Here is an 18,683-nt window from a genome sequence, read left to right as displayed (position 1 = left end):
CCAGTCTGTCCTGACTCCTGACAGAGTATCTTACCCAGGCCCTCTCCACTACCTGATTCCCATTAACCCACAAATTTCCCATGGCTAATCCATCTAACCTAAACATCTTGGGACACCAAGGGACAATTTAGCATGGCCGATCCACCTAACCTGCACATCTTTGGACTATGGGAGGAAACCAGTGCTGACACAGGGAGAACTTGCAGACTGCACACCGACAGTCACCCCAGGCTAGAACTGAACCTGGTGACAGTCACCCTGTTTGGCAGCGGGGAGCAACCAAAGGGTTAAAAAACACTTCACGCAACCCGATGTATTGAGGAATGGGTGGGATGTGAGCGTGTATGGGGTCTCTGAGTAGTCTGATTGATGGAGGGGAGTGGTCTTGGAGCTCTGGGGTCTTTGAAACTCAGTTGGCTCTGGGTGGACTAAGATTTCAGGGCTGGGGTTAGGAAGGAGGTCATTCAAAGTCCCTGTTCTGAACATCAGCTGTAATAAATGTGATAATCTTGTCACCTATGAAAGTCATTGGTGGCATAATCCCTGGGGCTTGTGAAACCTGAGCCCCAACCATGAATCATTGCTTGGGCAAGGGAAAAAAAAAATTGCTGAGATGAAGTTGCAGTTTGAGTTCTGAATCCTCCCACCATCTTTTCAAAGCTCACTATATCTGTGTTTGATGTAATGAGGATGTGGGGGCGGACAAGACGCAGGGGAATTAAGTGAAAAATTTTGGCAGAAGCTTTTTTGTATAGAGGGAATGAAACACTTAGTTTCAATGTTCATCATTTCTTGCTCTTTTTTTTCCTTCCCCGTCCCATGTTCACCACTTCAGGGTTGTAATACATTGCCATTAGGTGACCACCAAGATACACATGTTGTTTGCCTAGTAGAAGGAAGGTTACCATTAGTCGTTGGACACGTTCCAACAAAACCTCCCAGTGCAGTCAAACAGTCTTTCCTATTTTCTCCCCCATCCTCCAAACTAACATTTCCAGTGTTTCTATGAGTAATAAATGACATGTAAAGAAAATGAGAAATATAATTTTCTTCTAATGCTCCTATGAAAGAAATTTTTTCCTCCTCAATTGCTCATGAGAGATTAATCTTCAATTCCTTATGACTTCAAAGCAATCCTGGTGGGTTGTTAACTCTGTCTATAGCAGAGTCTTCCAATCCCATACAAAACATTTAAGCAACTACATGAGTAAGATGGGTATAGAGCAATATGGGCCAAACGCGGGCTATTGGGACTAGCTTAGTGGTTTAAAACAAAAGGGTGGCATGGTGAGTTGGGCTGAAGGCCTGTTTCCATGCCGTAACCCTCTACGACTCCATCTGACATCTCCAAAATCTCACACTTGGATCATAATTCTTCAACCATTCACACCGGCAGGATTTTCTTGTCCCACTGCAGTGAATGGAGATTTGGCTGAGTGCCAAATTCCCTGTCATCGCAGGCAGTGATGGAAGGGCATGAACAGCCTGAGAATTCCAGCCCTGCTTATAAAAACACCAGGGAGGCAATTTCCTACTCTGCAGTGTCGGGCGGGAATTTTGGCGTGATTCCCGCTGGGAACACACGTCACCTTTTGCTGTTCAGCTCAATAATTATGCACCAACAAGGGAGCACAGTGAATCTCATGGCGGAGATGGGAAGTCTTCTACCCCGCTGTTACCTAATGGGATCAAAGTTCCCAGTGCTTTATTTAAAGGGCACCTGAAGAGATTCAGGCATTGCAGGCTCTGTGTTCCGCCCTTCAGAGTCCTTGTTGGCCGTAGCTCACACTGGAGAAACTGGCAGATGTAAGTGATTCCATCCTGAGACATACAAGGACAGCTCTGGCATTGCCTTTCAGCTATCTCTGGATAAGCGCACCATTGGTGACACACCCATGGTTGAACCTGCAGTATTCCTTGCTCATTAGACTCGTAACCTTCCAGCGACTCCGCTCTCTTACAGTTCAGGCCCTTGCTCATCCTGGCTCTTTGTCAATCACTAATGGGCCCTTCTCATCTGAATGACAGCCATTAGCAAGGCAGGGTTGCCTGCAGCCAACATTATTGACTCCCCTTTTGATCTGTGAACGAACTGAAGTGAGACATTTAGTGAGCGTGTCCTTTATGGATTCTCCCCCATCTCAAAGCCAACAGGCAAGTGCAAAGCCCTTTGTCTGATTTGACAGAGGCATCTCCACCCCTTCCAGGTAAAGGTCATCCTGGGAGACCAGAGATGGATATTCCTCCCGTTCATACATGGAGATATTGCTCTTTTCCATTTGTCTTCCAGGATTCTCGAATCTTTATAAAGGCAGTTTAGAAAGACTATTCGTAAGATCCTATGTCAGCCATGACCAGTCACCCAGGAGGATGAAGGTTTGGGGTTGGGAGTTGTCCACCCTCCACAGCTCTGCACCTACATCCCTCCCGCCCTTCATCACTGCCCCTGACTGCAGCTGATGGTAAATGGCACACAACGAAGACTAGCTCGAAACCTCATTGGGATCTCGGATGTTGTGAGACCTATTAGTTGAGATAGGGCTGAACCTGATGCAAAGCAGGCTGAACCGTGGAAAGCAGTGCATAGCCGGGTATCATTGACATCCAGTTGATAATTGTTAGGTTGTCAGATTATTCGGCCACACGTGCTGACGTTGAACTCCACCTTCCTCCAACCACAAGGGATCTCGCTGACTATCTAATGCAGTGGTCACGGTTAGATTTGAAATTTGTAACCTTTCCAACTCAGTCCATCTACCGGAGGAAGGAGTTGGCGTATGAATCTGCAGTTATTAAACAGCAACATTGTTGATTCTCTTCATGTGCTTATCTAAAGGAATGCCTCCCCCCCACCTTCTCCACCATTGCAGTGCACATTTTTCCTCAACAAAGGTCACATTCCCATATCCTGCAGTCCCCCACCTTTTCCCATGTCACCCACCAACTCCTTCCCAGCACCGCAGACCCACCCAATATCGCCATTCTCCCCCCTGCATGTGACCCTTGAATCTTCCCCGCTTAATCTGGCCCCTCCCAGGTTCCACATCCGCGAGATATTCCTCCCCCCACCCCGCTCACACTAACCCTGCCCCCTTCCTTTACCTATGCCACCTGCCTTGCCCCCAACCCATCCCATGGCACTGGTCCTTACTAGACTTTCACCATGGACCTGCCACCGTACTGCATCCCTATACCCACCCCTCCCCCATCCCCGTCCGATTGTGACCATCCAACACCAGAGTTCTCCCCCTGCAAGGCGCATCTCCCCAACCCGAATTCATAGGGTCATAGAATCGTACAGTGCAGAAGGAGACCATTCGGCCCATCGGGTCTGCACCTACCACAATCCCACCCACACCCTAATCCCATAACCCTATGCAAATACCCTATCTAATCCCCCTAACACCAAGGGACATTTTAGCATGGCCAATCCACCCAACCTGCATATCTTTGAACTTCCCCAGGCAATCTTTCTCTTCCCTGCTGCCTTTCCCCTAGATACTCTTCACCAACCATTTTATCCACCGTCACAAAACCGCCCCTGCCAGAATAATGCCCACAGTTCCTGCAGCCAGCAGGAGTGAACATTGACGCGAGGTTACGCCTGGCGCCTCCACACTCTGCCTAGCAGCTCTCCCAGCGCAGTGAGCTATTGAGTCCTCACCCCTGCGATCTCCACCTCTCCTCGCCTTGCGTGAAGGTGTAAAATGGGCATTTGCGCGGGGGTCTCCCAATTTTTAGTTCACTTGACCCAATGGACCAGCTGATTGCCAGAAAGGAGAGATCACAGGTATAGATTGAGAGGAGGTAGATTTAAAACTGAGATGAGGAAGAACTACTATTCGCAGAGGGTGGTGAATTTGTGAAACTCTCTGCCCCATGGTGTGCTGGAGTCTGAATCATTGAATGGTTTCAAGAAGGTGATAGATATATCTCTAATAAAAACAGGGAAAGAGGGATATAGAAAGAGATACAAAAGGGTCTAGAGGGGCAACTTTTTCCACTGAGGATGGTGAGTGTCTGGAACAAGCTGCCAAAGGTAATAGTAGAGGCGGGTAAATAGTGTCTTTTTAAAAAACATTTGGACAGTTACGTGGGTCAGATGATGCAGAGTTGCCGGCGTTTGACTGGGGTGGACACAGTAAGTAGTCTCAGAACACCAAGGCAAAGTCCGACACGTTTATTTGTAGCACGAGCTTACAGAGGACTGCTCCTTCATCAGGTGAATGCAGGATTTGTTTCATAAAAAGGGCATATATATAGCCACAAACTCAATTACAAGACTCGCATTCCAACCATTATCTTGTAATTGAGTTTGTATCAAAATGCCCCGTTTGTGAAACAAATCCTGCACTCACCTGGTGAAGGAACGGCGCTCTGAAAGCTCGTGCTACCAAATAAATCAGTTGGACATTAACCTGGTGTTGAGAGAGTATTTACTTTGGGTAAGATGGGTAGAGAGGGATATGGGCCAAATGCTGGCAATTGGGACTAGCTTAGTGGTTAAAAATTGGGCGGCATGGACAGGTTGGGCCGAAGGGCCTGTTTCCATGCTGTAAACCTCTATGACTCTATAACAGGTGAGGAGGTGGATTTGAGACCAGGGAGAGATCAGCCATGATCTGATTGAATGGCAGAGCAGGCTCAATGGGTTGAATTTGCCTACCTCTGCTCCTAGACCTGATGTTCCTGTGACTTTGTTTTGTGTTAGTGAGTTAGATGTTGCATTTGTGTCGATGTGTTTGTCTGGGATTTTTTTTTCTCTCTGCTGGCAGTATTTGCCCCTCCAGTGATCTGCTTTTCACTGTGAACTGGAGAAAGAGAGAGGATTGCAGCAAAGACTTTTAGCTGCAGGGTATGGGAATGTGACCTTTGTTGAGGATTAACACACTCTGTAATGGTGGAGGGAGAAGCATCCTTTTAGATAAACACATGAAAAGAGTGAACAATGTTGCTGTTTAATAACAGCGGATTTTTGCATCAACTCTTTCGCCTGGTAGGTGCTTTCAAATGAGTAATCACTGGCGTATCTTTTTTTTTATAAGGTTGTTTGAAATATGGAGATATTGTTCATCAAACTAGCCTCATCCATTTTGCAAACGTTTGCAGCTGCCACAGAATTGCTTTCGGCAACGTGGCTTGTTATTATCTTTGGTGAGGGCGTAAGATTTTTGTCCCACCTACTTCTTGTTTCTCGAAGCTCGGGTCACTGTGGTTTCAACATTTACGATTCAGCATGAAAATAAGTAGTACGAAGCACAGTAACAGGCCCTTCGGCCCACCAAGCCTGCGCCAATGCGCGGTTTCTATCCCTCTGTTCATGTATCATCAAGATACAACTTGAGTGTTGCTAATGTATCTGCTTCCGCCACCTCCACTGGCCACGCGCTCCAGGCACCCACCACTCTCTGTGTGGAAAAACTTTCCCCGCACATCTCGCCTAATCTTACCACCTCCCCCCCACCCCCCTTTAAACCTGTGCCCTCCTTGTCATCGATCCTTCCACCCTGGGGAAAAGTCTCTGACTATCCACCCCACCTATGCCTCTCGTAAATTTTGTAGACTGTTATCAGGTCATCCCTCAGCCTCCATCTTTCCAGTGAAAACAATCCAAGTTCATCCAACCTCTCCTCATAGCTAAAAGTAACAAGGGAAGCAGCTTTCAGTTTTAAAGCCTTTGAGTTTTTGGATGGTACCCGAAGTGACCTCCCACTGCCTTCTGGCACAGTCTCATCCGTACCTTCCGGTTGCTTAACCCCCCCTTACCCAGGATTGGCCTGAGCCTTCGGAATTGAGGACAATCTCCCGCACACTGCTGTGAGCAACGCGGAGAAAAATAATTTTCTTTTCAACTCTTAAAACGATGAAACGTGGTGAGACGGTGTGGCAAGACCATTTAACCAATACTCAAGATGAATCCGATGCATTAACTCGGTCAGTTCTCTTTCCAATTTGCTTTGAAAGGTAGTGCCCCAGAGGGTGGACCAATGGCAGGAATGTTGAGGGGGAGTGGGTGGAGCTATGAGGTGGGAAGTCACGTGATCAAATCGCCAGGAAAATGGGCAGGGTTGGCATCGCTATCTGTAGCTGCAACTCAGTGTGTGTGTGTTGGGTCAGTGTTCTGGCAGGACTCTCTGCTTCCAATTGGAATTGTTAAAGAACCATATGGGAGCTGAGATTTTTTTGGGCGGTGAGTTATGACGATCGGGAATTCCCACTGACCTTTCAATGGATGAATGTGTTTTGCACCCAACGCCTTCTGGATGATTAAAGGGCCCTTTGAAAATGTGGTGGGGTCAGGAAGACGGAAGAAAACTGTTCTTAGCAAAAAAAGCTAAGTTCAGATACTCACAATACAATTTACACCTCCTCTCCCTCCTCTTTTTCCCATCCTTTCTCTTCTTCCCTTTCTCTCTGCAGGTACCATGTCTTTCTCTCTCCTCTCTCTGCCTGTTGAGGTGGTTGAGGCTGCCTCGCTAAATATTTTTAAGACGCGGGTTGATGGGTTTTTGATAAGAGAGGGGATTAAGGGTTATGGGGAGAGGGCGGGAATGTGGAACTGAACCACGACAGATCAGCCATGATCTTATTGAATGGCGGGGCAGGCTCGAAGGGCTAGATGGCCTACTCCTGCTCCTATTTCTTATGTTCTTATGTTATGTTCTTTCCATTTCTTTCTCTCTTCAGGTACAATGCCTTCTCTTTCTCTTTTTCCCTTTCTCTCTTTTCACCCTCTTTTTCTCTCTCTCACTTAGGGTACCATGCCTTCTCCTGCCCTTAGCTTCGTGCCCTCACTCGCATTTGTGCACTCCCCCTCCCGCTTCTCCGCTGGTTGTCTCTCCCCTCTCCCAGGGCATTGATGACTGTGGACCTCTATGTTGGTCTTTACCTGGAAGCATGAATCATATTGAACATAAGAACTAGGAGCAGGAGTAGACCATCTGGCCTCTCGTACCTGATCCGCCATTCAATAAGATCATGGCTGATCTTTTTGTGGACTCAGGTCTACTTATCCGCCCGCTCACCATAACCCTTAATCCCTTTACTGTTCAAAAATTGATCTATCCTTGCCTTAAAAACATTCAACAAGGTAGCCTCAGCTGCTTTACTGGGCAGGGAATTCCACAGATTCACAACCCTTTGTGTGAAGGTGTTCTTCCTCAACTCAGTCCTAATTCTGCTCCCCCTTATTTTGACGCTATGCCCCCTAATTCTAGTTTCACCTGCCAGTGGAAACAACTTCCCTGCTTCTATCTTACCTATTCCCTTCATAATCTTATGTTCCTAGAAGATCTCCCCTCATTCTTCTGAATTCCAATGAGTCGTGCATTCATCCAGTTGGTGCAGAACATTCCTTATCTGCCTCCATCTCTTTCGATAGTAGTCATGATGTGGGTATGCCGGCGTTGGACTGGCGTAAACACAGTAAAAAGTCTGACAACACCAGGTTTTAGTCCAACCTATTTATTTGATAATATACTCACAAGCTTTCGAGGGACACCCTCTTCGTCACCTGACGAAGAGGGTGTCCCTTGAAAGCTTGTGAGTATATTATCAAATAAATAGGTTGGACTAAAACCTGGTGTTGTCAGACTTTTTACTCCATCTCTTTCACCATTGATCCTACCCACTGGCATCAGCCTTTCCTAAATCATAATTCCAAGAAATTCCAACTGTCTGATCCTAACCTTGGTGGCACAGTGTTTTGGATCCTGTGCCTTGTTTCCATGAGCTGGGTCCTCACAAGGTCATCTTCCTGTTGAGTCATGCAATGTTGTGAAATGGTCACTCATCTTCTTTATCAGTGGTCACTGGTGGTGCTGGTGTTATCATTATCCTTGCTGCTGTACATTAGGGAATTTATAAACACAGGAAATGTCACATCATCAACCGCACTGTGCAAAACATTCTGAAGCTATTTTCGCATCAACGCCATAGCTTGCAGGGAAGATACTAATTTGATGATGTTGAATTCAGGTTAGCCTTTTCATCTATGGAAAAGACTCTTTGGCTCAAATTGTAAAGGCATAGATTTTACAGGACTGGGGCATCTCAATGTGCCTTGATCATTAAGACCGATCCCCAACACCCTTCAGATTGAAATTGATTAGAGCTGAAAGTGCTGGTTACCCTTGGCATGAAGAGGGTAGCAAGGCACTGGGGACCTTATAGGGTGGCACGGTGACACAGTGGTTAGCACTGCTGCCTCACAGCGTCAGCGACCCAGGTTCAATTCCTGGTCTCGGGTCACTGACTGTGTGGACTCTGAACGTTCTCTCTGTGTCTGCGTGGGTTTCCTCCGGGTGCTCTGGTTTCCTCCCCCACGCCGAAGCTGTGCAAGTTAGGTGGATCGGCCATGTTAAATTGTCCCCTAAGCGTCAAGCAGACTGTCAAGGTAAATACGTGGGGTTACAGGGACAGAGTCTGGGTGGGATTGTGGTTGATGCAAACTTGATGGGCTGAATGGCCTCTTTTGGCACTGAACGGATTCTATGACCTTATTGTACAATGGAACCAACCAGTCTATCTCGTAACCAATGAAATTTCAGGATTGAAGAGGAAAGTAGGATTTTCCTGACCCGCCTGAGATCAGTGGTGCTTTAAATGGTCTGTCAAGTTTTCCGTCCCACCTGCAATGATTCCCACAGTGGGCAGGACTGGAAAATTTGGGCCCGAGAGATTAAGAAAGAAATAGTGAATTGGAGTCAAATCAGGTAGAGAAATAATGAAAGGAAAGAAGAAATGAACAAAGAGAGAAAATAAAAAAATAAATTGGGGAGGGGAAATGTTTTGAAGTTTATTTATTAGCGTCACAAGTAGGCTTACATTCATACGGCAATGAAGTTACTGTGAAGATCCCTTAGTTGCCACACTCCGGCGTCTGTTCGGCTACACTGAGGGAGCATGGCCAATGCACCTAACTGGCACGTCTTTCAGACTGCGGGATGAAACTGGAGCACCCGGAGGAAACCCATGCAGACACGGGTGAACGTGCAAACTCCACACAGTCAGTGACCCAAGCTGGGAATTGAACCCAGGTCCCTGGCGGTGTGAGAGACAGCAGTGCTAACCACTGTGACACCATGCCACCCCGGGAAGAGAGTTGATGTTAAATAGCTGAAGTAAATTATTATCTGAAGGAATGAGACTACAAATCCTCTCTGTGCTGGAGAGGGTGAGTGGCATAAATCTGGTCATTAAAAGAATGCTGACCCTCCAAAGCATCAGCCCTGATGTTATGTGGTAAGTAGAATTGGCAATTACGGTACCAATATCATGAAACAGAGGGTGGGTAAGAGCCAGTTGCTCCTGTGTACAAGGGTACAGTGGGCTGACACACATCCAACTGCATGTTGTCATTCACGAATCACGGCGTATCTCCTCCTCACCTAGAGGTGCTGGATAGTTTCTACATTAATATAAGCCTGTACCATTAAATTCACTATTGGTTTATGCTGCAGATTCCAGTCTGTTGTGTCCAGCAAAAAATCTCCTATTGATGCACAAGCAGGGAAGACCTTTTAGGGTTGAAATTGGTCTTGGTGATAGTGAATCAACAGCCTATTTTACACTTGCCCAATTCTCTGTCCCATTGAAAGCTGGGAACAAGGGGAAATTCTATTTGCTGATTATACCCAAGTTAGGAAATTATTTAGATTTATTTGTAATCTGTTGGCATTAATTCACCAGAAGCATAGTGGAAATCTTGTTCACACATTATGATTAAATGGGTAAAGTAATGCTGGCAAACAGAAACAGTTCTGAGAATTTTTCCAGGCGTGCATGCATACATGTGTGCGTGCGTACAAAGTAGCTATTTTCTTTTCTCTCCCTCTTTCTTTCTCACTCACCCTCTATTCCTTGCTGTCTCATTCTTGTTCGCTCTCTCCCTCTCATCATATCTCTTTCTCTCTGTCTAGGGCGGCATGGTGGCACAGTAGTTAGCATTGCTGCCTCACAGCTTCAGGGACCCGGGTTCGATTCTCAACTTGGGTCACTGTCTGTGCGGAGTCTGCATGTTCTCCTCCTGTCTGCATGGGTTTCCTCCGGGTGCCCTGGTTTCCTCCCACAGTCCGAAAGTCTTGCTAGTTAGGTGCATTAGCCATGCCAAATTCTCCGTCAGTGTACCCGAACAGGCGCTGGAGCGTGGCGACTTGGGGAATTTCATAGTACCTTAATTGCAGTGTTAATGTAAGCCTTACATGTGACTAATAAATAAACTTTATTAGCTTATGTTTAAAGTGATGACTATTCGATGATGATAGTGTCTCGATGATGACAGATGCCTTTTGGCAATTTATTTTTATAGAAAAACTCATCAGTATTTTGTTTAATTTCTGGAGCCATAATCTAGATTCATATCACAAATCTAATATATTGGGAAACATCAGACTCACCAGTATTTAACAAGCTTTCTTTCCTGATGTTCCTATTAACACTTCTGAAGAGATCTGTTCTCCAAATGAAATTTTCTAGGAAAGGTCCATTGGTGGCCGTTTGCCGAGAACATTTGGCCAGTCAGTCACATATAAAGGCTTTTGTCAGCAGCAGTGTAACTGGCCTTGGGATATGTAGCTCTAGATTTAATGACTTTCATTACTCTCGTCCTCTGAACGCACAGCGAGGTGTCATGCAGCAACTTTACAGGAGGTGGATCATGTTTCAGCAGCAAGGAGAGAGAAAAGGAACATAAGAACATAAGAACATAAGAAATAGGAGCAGGAGTAGGCCAACTAGCCCTTCGAGCCTGCCCCGCCATTCAATGAGATCATGGCTGATCTGTCGTGGCTCAGTTCCACATTCCCGCCCTCTCCCCATAACCCTTAATCCCCTCTCTCATCAAAAACCCATCAACCCGCGTCTTAAAAATATTTAGCGAGGCAGCCTCCACCACTTCAACGGGCAGAGAATTCCAGAGATTCACCACCCTTTGAGTGAAGAAGTCCCTCCTCGGTTAAGATAAGGATATCCCTGAGGATAAGAACACAGGGTGGGGATCTGAAACCTGGCAGCACAAGCGATAAGGGTGAAGAAACGATACTTTTCACTGTACACTAATACATGTGACAATAATAAATCAAATTAAAGATTCCAGATGGTGATTTGGCTTACAGAAGGACCTCTCATAATGGGTCAGATGGAGTGAAGAATAAGATGGGCTTACAATGGAGTGGCGGGGAGGGAGAAGACGAGATTCAGAGTGGTAGCACCCCTGTCTGTGAGCCAGAGGCTCTGGGTCCTAGTCCCAGCCCAGGACTTGGTGATCAAGGAACGTGCGTTCGTAACACGGTTAAACAGGTTGAGTGCCAACCTGCAATTCCTTCCAACACAAGTTGTTGGCTGTAAGAGTGGAAGGGACTCCTGGTCAGCCATGTTTGTCGCAGAGTGGCGCCCCTCAAGCAACAAGCCCCTGGCAATTGACTAGCGACTTGTTCCGGGAGTAATGAACGATTGAAACAGACAAAAGTCTGCAGAAGAGAATTGGAAAGTGGAATTATATCAGGAGAATGAAGGGGTTTTTCGAATTGGGGCAAATGGACGATTGGGATACAAAGGCGATGGAGCCAAGGATGATTTTGGATATGAGAATAAGGATCTTAAAATTGATTTGCAGAGACACAGGATGTCCGTGTTGCGAATGAAAATAAGGATCGTGGATTTTTCCAAAGTGATTTGAATACTGAATAACATCATTAGCCTACATATGTAGATACGGGGCGGCACAGTGCCACAGTGGTTAGCACTGATATCTCTCAGCTCCAGGGACCCAGGTTCAATTCCTGGCTTGGGTCACTATTTGCATGGAGTTCTCCCCATGTCTGCATGGGTTTCCTCTGGGTGCTCCGGTTTCCTCCTACATTCTGAAAGACGTGCTGGTTAGGTGCATTGGCCATGCTAAATTCTCCTTCAGTGTACCCGAACAGGTGCCGGAGCGTGACGAATAGGAGATTTTTACTGCAATGTTAATGTAAGCCTCACTTATGACCAATAAGTAAACTTTTCTATAGAATATATACATGGTTAATATGTTATGCATTTCCATACATTTTCTCATCTGGATATTATGATAAGCATTTTCCGACAATCATTTAATCCTAATCTGCTGTGATCTGAAAATACATTTTAATATTTGGTGCAAATCCTTCAGTACAGAGTATTATCATGAGGAATAAAAACTCAGTGCAGTCTAGTTTACGACTGTGACTTCAAAAAGTGCAAAGTGCTTTGGATTTCCTGAGGGATGAGAGGTGCTATGTGGAAGCTACGTTTTATAAAGCCTCATTGCAGCTTTGTCCAAACTAAATTTCAGATGTTGATGCGATAAGAGTGACCGCCCGTTGGCACCAAGGCAGCATTGGACCAGGTGTGCCATCCATCGTGGAGCCCTAGTTATCTTGAAATGAATGGGAAATGGTGGGTCTCTCTCTCTATAGGGTGGCATGGTGGCACAACAGTTAGCACTGCTGCCTCACAGCTCCAGCGACCTCGGGTCAACTGTCTGGGTGGAGTTTGCACGTCCTCCCCTTGTCTGCGTGAGTTTCCTCCCACAGACCAAAGAAGTGTGGGTTAGTTGACTGGTCATGCTAAATTGCCCCTTCATGTCAGGGGAACTAGCAGGGTAAATAAGAGGTTAGGGCCTGAGTGCAATTATTGTCAGTATAGACTCAATGGGCCGAATGGCCTCCTGCAGTGTAGGGATTCTATGATGTGAGCCATAACCAGTGCAAAGAAAGGTTCTTCTGGCCTTACACCCTAGATATGACTGTAACACTATATTCTGCACTCGCTCCTTTCCTTCTCTATGAACAGTATGCTTTGTCTGTATAGCACGCAGGAAACAATACTTTTCACTGTATGTTAATACATGTGACAATAATAATCAAATCAAAACCTTGGAGGCCAATCATCTCAGCCCAGGACGATAACTACAACTTTGATTTTTATATAGCACCTCCTAAGGCAATGGAATGTCCTACTGTGAACGTAAGAAATAGGAGCTTCACTGGAGCATTACAAAACAAAGCGTGATACCAAGCCACAAGGGGAGATCAGATGATTGAAAGCTTCATCAAAGTGGTAGGTTGTAAGAACAGTCTTGAAGGAGGAAAGTCAGGTGGAGAAGTGTAGCAAACTATTCCAGAACTTAGGCCCCAGATAGTTGAAGGCATGGCCACAAATGATGGAATGAAAATGATAAGGATACACAGGAGGGCGGAATTGGAGGAACGCAGATGTCTTAGAGGGTTGTGAGGCTGGAGGAGCTTACAGAGATGGGGAGAAGTGAGACTATGGTGTGATTAAAGAACACAATGAGACTGCCTAAATTAAGATCTTCCTTGACCAGATACTACTGTAGGCTAGCGAGGATGGCAGAACGGATCTTGCTCTGAACTGAGACACTGGCAGCAGAGTTTTGGATGACCTCAAATTTGGTAGAGTGGAGGGTAGATTGTGGGAGATGTTGGAATCCTTAAGATTGGGGGTAACAGAAGAATGAATGAGAGTTTCAGCTGAGATGAACTGAGAACAGGGGCATCACTGCACAGTCCTTTTAAGTAGTCTTCTAAACCTATCCATCTTCAGCTGCTTTACCAATGTTTCCAACATAAGGTCAGAAGTAAGAGTGTTTGCTGATGTTTTCAATGTATGAGATCCATTTGGAATTTCTCAGATAATTAAGCGGTCTTTGCCTGCAGGCGATGAGACTTGGACAATGTTTGGGCTTGGGTTGATGAGTCGCAAGTAATGATTGTGCCACACAAATGCCAGGCCATCTCCGACAAGAGAGAATATAATAATCTCCCCTTGGGAGACGATGGCTGACTGGTATTATTACTAGACTGTTGATCCAGAAACTCAGCTAATGTTCTGGGGACCAGATTCGAATCCCACCACGGCAGCTGGTGGAATTTGAATTCAATAAAGAAGTGCCTGGAATTAAGAATCAGCTACGGAACATGAAACCATTGCCGATTGTCATAAAAAAAACATCTGGTTCACCAATGCTTTTTAGGGAAGGAAATCTGCCATCCTTATCTGACCTGGCCTACGTGTGACCCCAGAGCCACAGCAATGTGGTTGACTTTCAACTGCTCTCCAAGGCAACTAGGGTTGGGCAATAAATGCTGGCCAGTCAGTGGCGCCCTATATCAACTTCTGCAATGTTACCATTGACCAGAATCTGAACTGGACTAGCTATATAAAAACTGTGGCTATACACAAGTGGGTCAGAAGCTGGAAATTCTGTGGGAAGTGACTCACCCTCTGGCTTCCAAAACCTTTCTGCCATCTGTAAGTAGTGAGGGAGAGATATGATGGAATATTCTCCATGTGCCTGGATGAGTCGAGTTCCAGCAACACTCGAGAAGCAATCATTCAACACCATCTGGGACAAAGCAGCCCGCTTGATTGGCACCATATTCACGATCTTAAACATCCACCTCCTCGGCCACTTGCACACAGTGGCAGCAGTGTGTACCATCGACAAACTGCACTCCAGGAACTCCTTGAGCCTTCTTTGACCTGTACTCGTTGGAGTTTAGAAGGCTGAGGGGAGACCTGATAGAGACATATAAGATAATGAAGGGACTAGACAGGGTAGAAGCAGAGAGATTATTTCCACTTAGAAAGGAAACAAGAACTCGAGGGCACAGCCTCAAAATAAAATTTAGAACAGAGTTGAGGAGGAATGTCTTCTCCCAGAGGGTAGTGAATCTTTGGAATTCTCTGCCCGTTGAAGCAGTGGAGGCTGCCTCGTTAAATATGTTTAAGTCACAGGTAGATAGATTTTTGATCAATAAGGGAATTGAGGGTTATGGGGAGCAGGCGCGTAAGTGGAACTGAACCGCTATCAGATCAGCCACGATCTTACTGAGTGGCGGGGCAGGCTCGAGGGGCTAGGTGGCCTACTCCCGCTCCTATTTCTTATGTTCTTGTGTTGACAGCGCCTTCTAAAACCCTGATCTCTATCATCTAGAAGGACAAGGGCAGCAGAATGCATGGCAGCACCACCACCTGCAAGATTCCTCCAAGTCACTCTCAATCCTAACTTAGAAATGTGTTGTTGTTCCTTCACTGTTGCTGGGTGAAAATCCTGGAACTCCCTCCCTAACAGCACTGTGGTTCAAGAAGGTGATTCACCATCGCCTCCTCAAGGGTACTTTGAAATGATGCACAAACAGCAGCATCCCCTGAGTGAATAAAAGACATTCTCTTTTCCTCTGAAGCTCTGACGAAGACTCACATGGCCTTGAAACATTAATTTTGTTTCCCTGCTGAGTTTTCTGTTTTTATTTCAGATTTCCAGCATTCACAATATTTTACTTTTATTTCTCTTTTCCACTCTCTTTGGCGATTATAAATTTGAAATAATTTGCAGGTACGACTGCAATCTTCAAGATGAATGATTGCCAATCATAGAATCTCTACAGTGCAGAAGGAAGTGATTCGGCCCATTGAGCCAGCACCAACAACCATCCCATCCAGGCCCTATCCCCATAACCCTATGTATTTACCCTGCTAATTTCCCTGGCGCTAAGGAGCAATTTAGCAAGGTCAATCCACCTAACCTGCAGAAGCTGACAAAGGGTCATCTCCAAACGAGTAGGTGGAGATGGAGGGGTAGTAAGTTGAAAACGGTGCATGTGACAGGGTTAAGTCTGGCCAAGCTCACTCCTTGGCCCGAGACCACGTGGAAATCGGCTGAGGTGTCCCACAGTTGGTAAGCACCAGCTGGGTGTGGGTGTAGAAGCTGTGGCCTCGTGGTTTCATCATTGTCGTGGCTGACAGGGAAAGCTGTCAGGATGCAGCAGAGTGGCTGGAACAGGCCGAGCTAGGTCAGACTATTTTATACATTGGTCAGAACTCTTGGGAGCCAGGCAAAGCTGGAAGAAATCCTCGAGCCTCTCTTGCCCCACTACAGTATCTGGGACAAAATCCTGGAATTGTCTCTCTAACAGCACTGTGGGTGTATCTATGCCAGACAGACTGCAAAGATTCAAGAATCTGGCTCACTACGGCCTTCTCAAAGGCAACTTGGGGATATTCTCCCCTTGCCAATGATGCCAGATGCCCATTTCCACCTGGGATCTTCTACCCCATGCCTAAGGCAATCGCGTTGGATCCAAGGATGGCATAATTCCCACTCTGAAAATGCCTTATTCCATTCTGCACGTATTATGACAGTCAGTTGACTTTTTAATGAAAGCAACTAGGCTATAGCTTCAATTTACATCGTGTGGGCAGGCTCCAGATCTGCCCACTCCCCATATTATCCTAGATTGGCACAGTGACACCAGGAATACGGCCTGATGTCTTTGCGTTCAATGGTGTGTGTCCGATAATGTGGCACGTGCACATTTGCTGTAGGTTTCACTGCATATTACTCAGCCCTTGTATCCTCCTCACAACTTGCTTTCCTAACTTTCTTTATAAAAGTTTATTTATTAGTCACAGGGCTTACATTAACACTGCAATGGAATTACTGTGAAATTCCCCTAATCGCCACAGTCCAGCGCCTGTTTGGGTCAACGTACCTAACCATGTCTTTCAGATTGTGGGAGGAAACCGGAGCACCCGGAGGAAACCCACACAGACACAAGGAGAATGTGCAAACTCCACACAAGACAGAGACCAAGCTGGGAATCAAACCCAGATCCCTGGCGCTGTGAAGCAGCAGTGCTAACCACTGTGCTACCTTGCCACCCCTGAGAATATTGTCAAGATCTGACCACAGCACAGTCTTGACCCTTCATCCAAGTCATTAATATAGATGGTAAATAGTTGAGGCCTCTTACAGTCCGCTAACCTGAAAAAAAGACCCACTTATTCCTACTTTTTTCTATCTACCAACCAAGTCTCAATCCCAGCTAATATTATCACCCCCAAAACAACAATATCTTTTATGACATCTTTTGTCGCACTTTATTGAATGTCTTTTGGAAGTCCAAATACACTCCATCTACTGGTTTCCCCTTTATCTATCCTGCTTGTTGCATCGTCAAAGTACACTCATCAGTATACTCATCAAACACACTTTCCCTTTCACAAAACCACGTTGACTCTGACTGACTGTAATATGATTTTCTAAAGACCCTGCTACCTACTATTTAACAACAGATTCCAGCATTTTTATAACATCAGGTGTTAGACTAACTTGCCCATAGTTTCTTACTTTTTATTATACTCCTTTCTTGAATAAAGATGTTATGTTTGTGGTTTTCAGATCCCCTCAGAGCTTTCTAGAATCTAGGGGCTTTTAGAAGATTATCACCAATAAATCCACTATCTCTGAGCCACCAGATCCAAGAGACTAGTCAGACTTGAACCCCATTGGCTTTCCTCGTACTCGTTCTCTAGTGATCGTGATTGTTTTAAGCTCTGGCAAACACACAAACATACAAAATAGGAATCTGCTCTGTCATTTGATAAGATTATGGTTTGTTTGTGTTTCAAGTTCTACATTCTCCTCTATCCTGACAACCTTTGATTCCCTTGTCTAAAACCCTCTTGTTCTCTCATCCAAGAAGCATCTATTTACCTCCACCATTAAAAATATCCAATGACCACGCTTCCAGTGCCGTCTGAGGCAAAGTTCCACAATAGTAGAATCTACAGTGCAGAAGGAGGCTAATAAGCCCACCGACAATAATCCCACCCAGGTCCCATCCCACATATTTACCCTCCTAATCCCCCTGACACTAAGGAGCAATTTATCATGGCATATCAACCTAATCTGCACATCTTTGGACTGTGGGAGGAAACCAGAGTATCGGGGGAAACCTAGGCAGACATGGGGAGAATGTGCCAACTCCACACAGTCACCCAAGGCCAGAATTGAACCCAGGTCCCTGGTGCTGTGAGGCAGCAGTGCTAACCACTGTGCCACAGTGCTGCCCTTCCCTCTGAGAGAAAAACATTCTCCCTTCTTTTTGCCTCAAGATTTTTCTTGGTAATGTTTTCTGTGTCTCCCACAGCGAAGACAGATACTCAATACCTGTTCAAAGTCTTTGCCATTGCCTTGTTTCGCATTATTAATTCTCCAGTCTCCCTTTCTAAGGGATGAACATTTACTTTATCTATTCAGTTCCTTTTTTATTTGTTTCACCTCTCCTGTGTGTTTTATTATTCATCCTAACTCTTTTAAATAAATTGGGGCTCGGTTTAAGAATTGCCCAATATAACTAGTTGTATTAGTCCAGCATTTTATTCGTACTTTGCCCATGTAAGTAGTCAAAGTGTCCACATCTCCCAGCAATTGAATTCTTGGTACAGTTTGGAGAGAATTCGGGGAATTTCTGTGTACAGCACAATAAAACATTACGGTACTTGGGAATCTGCATTTTTGCCTTTGGCATGTGTGCAACACCTTAGGTGGCAAACTAGCTTGAGGTACTTCATTGTAAGAATTCATTCCCTGAAACAAATAACCTACATCTCCCAAAGTAGAGTCCTGTCATGTGTAAGGTAAAGATGAGGTAAGATGGAATGCCACATGCTGGGATAATTGAAAATGTTGAAGCTCTTATGTACTAATCTGGAACATGCACTGTTATGCTGATATCTGGCATTCAGGTCCGTACACACTTTGAAGCTCGCTATCAGCAGGGTCTGTTTTGTAAACAAAGTGGCTGTTTTCAAGTATTAGCTGGGAGATGTGTTGGTATCTGTAATCTCCTAACCCG

General features: G+C 45.5%; 1 protein-coding gene across 1 annotated transcript in view; it reads left to right on the top strand.

The window, feature by feature from the left end:
• The window catches only part of ppm1h (protein phosphatase, Mg2+/Mn2+ dependent, 1H), a 147,782-nt gene that overhangs the window by 41,449 nt on the left and 87,650 nt on the right, over positions 1-18,683 (top strand). The window lies entirely within an intron of this gene.

The sequence above is a fragment of the Carcharhinus amblyrhynchos genome, chromosome 6 (genome assembly GCF_965287045.1).
Source record: "Carcharhinus amblyrhynchos chromosome 6, sCarAmb.v2.hapA, whole genome shotgun sequence".
In the NCBI taxonomy this organism is placed as follows: Eukaryota; Metazoa; Chordata; class Chondrichthyes; order Carcharhiniformes; family Carcharhinidae; genus Carcharhinus; species Carcharhinus amblyrhynchos.
This window is presented reverse-complemented; position numbering and strand designations above follow the sequence as displayed.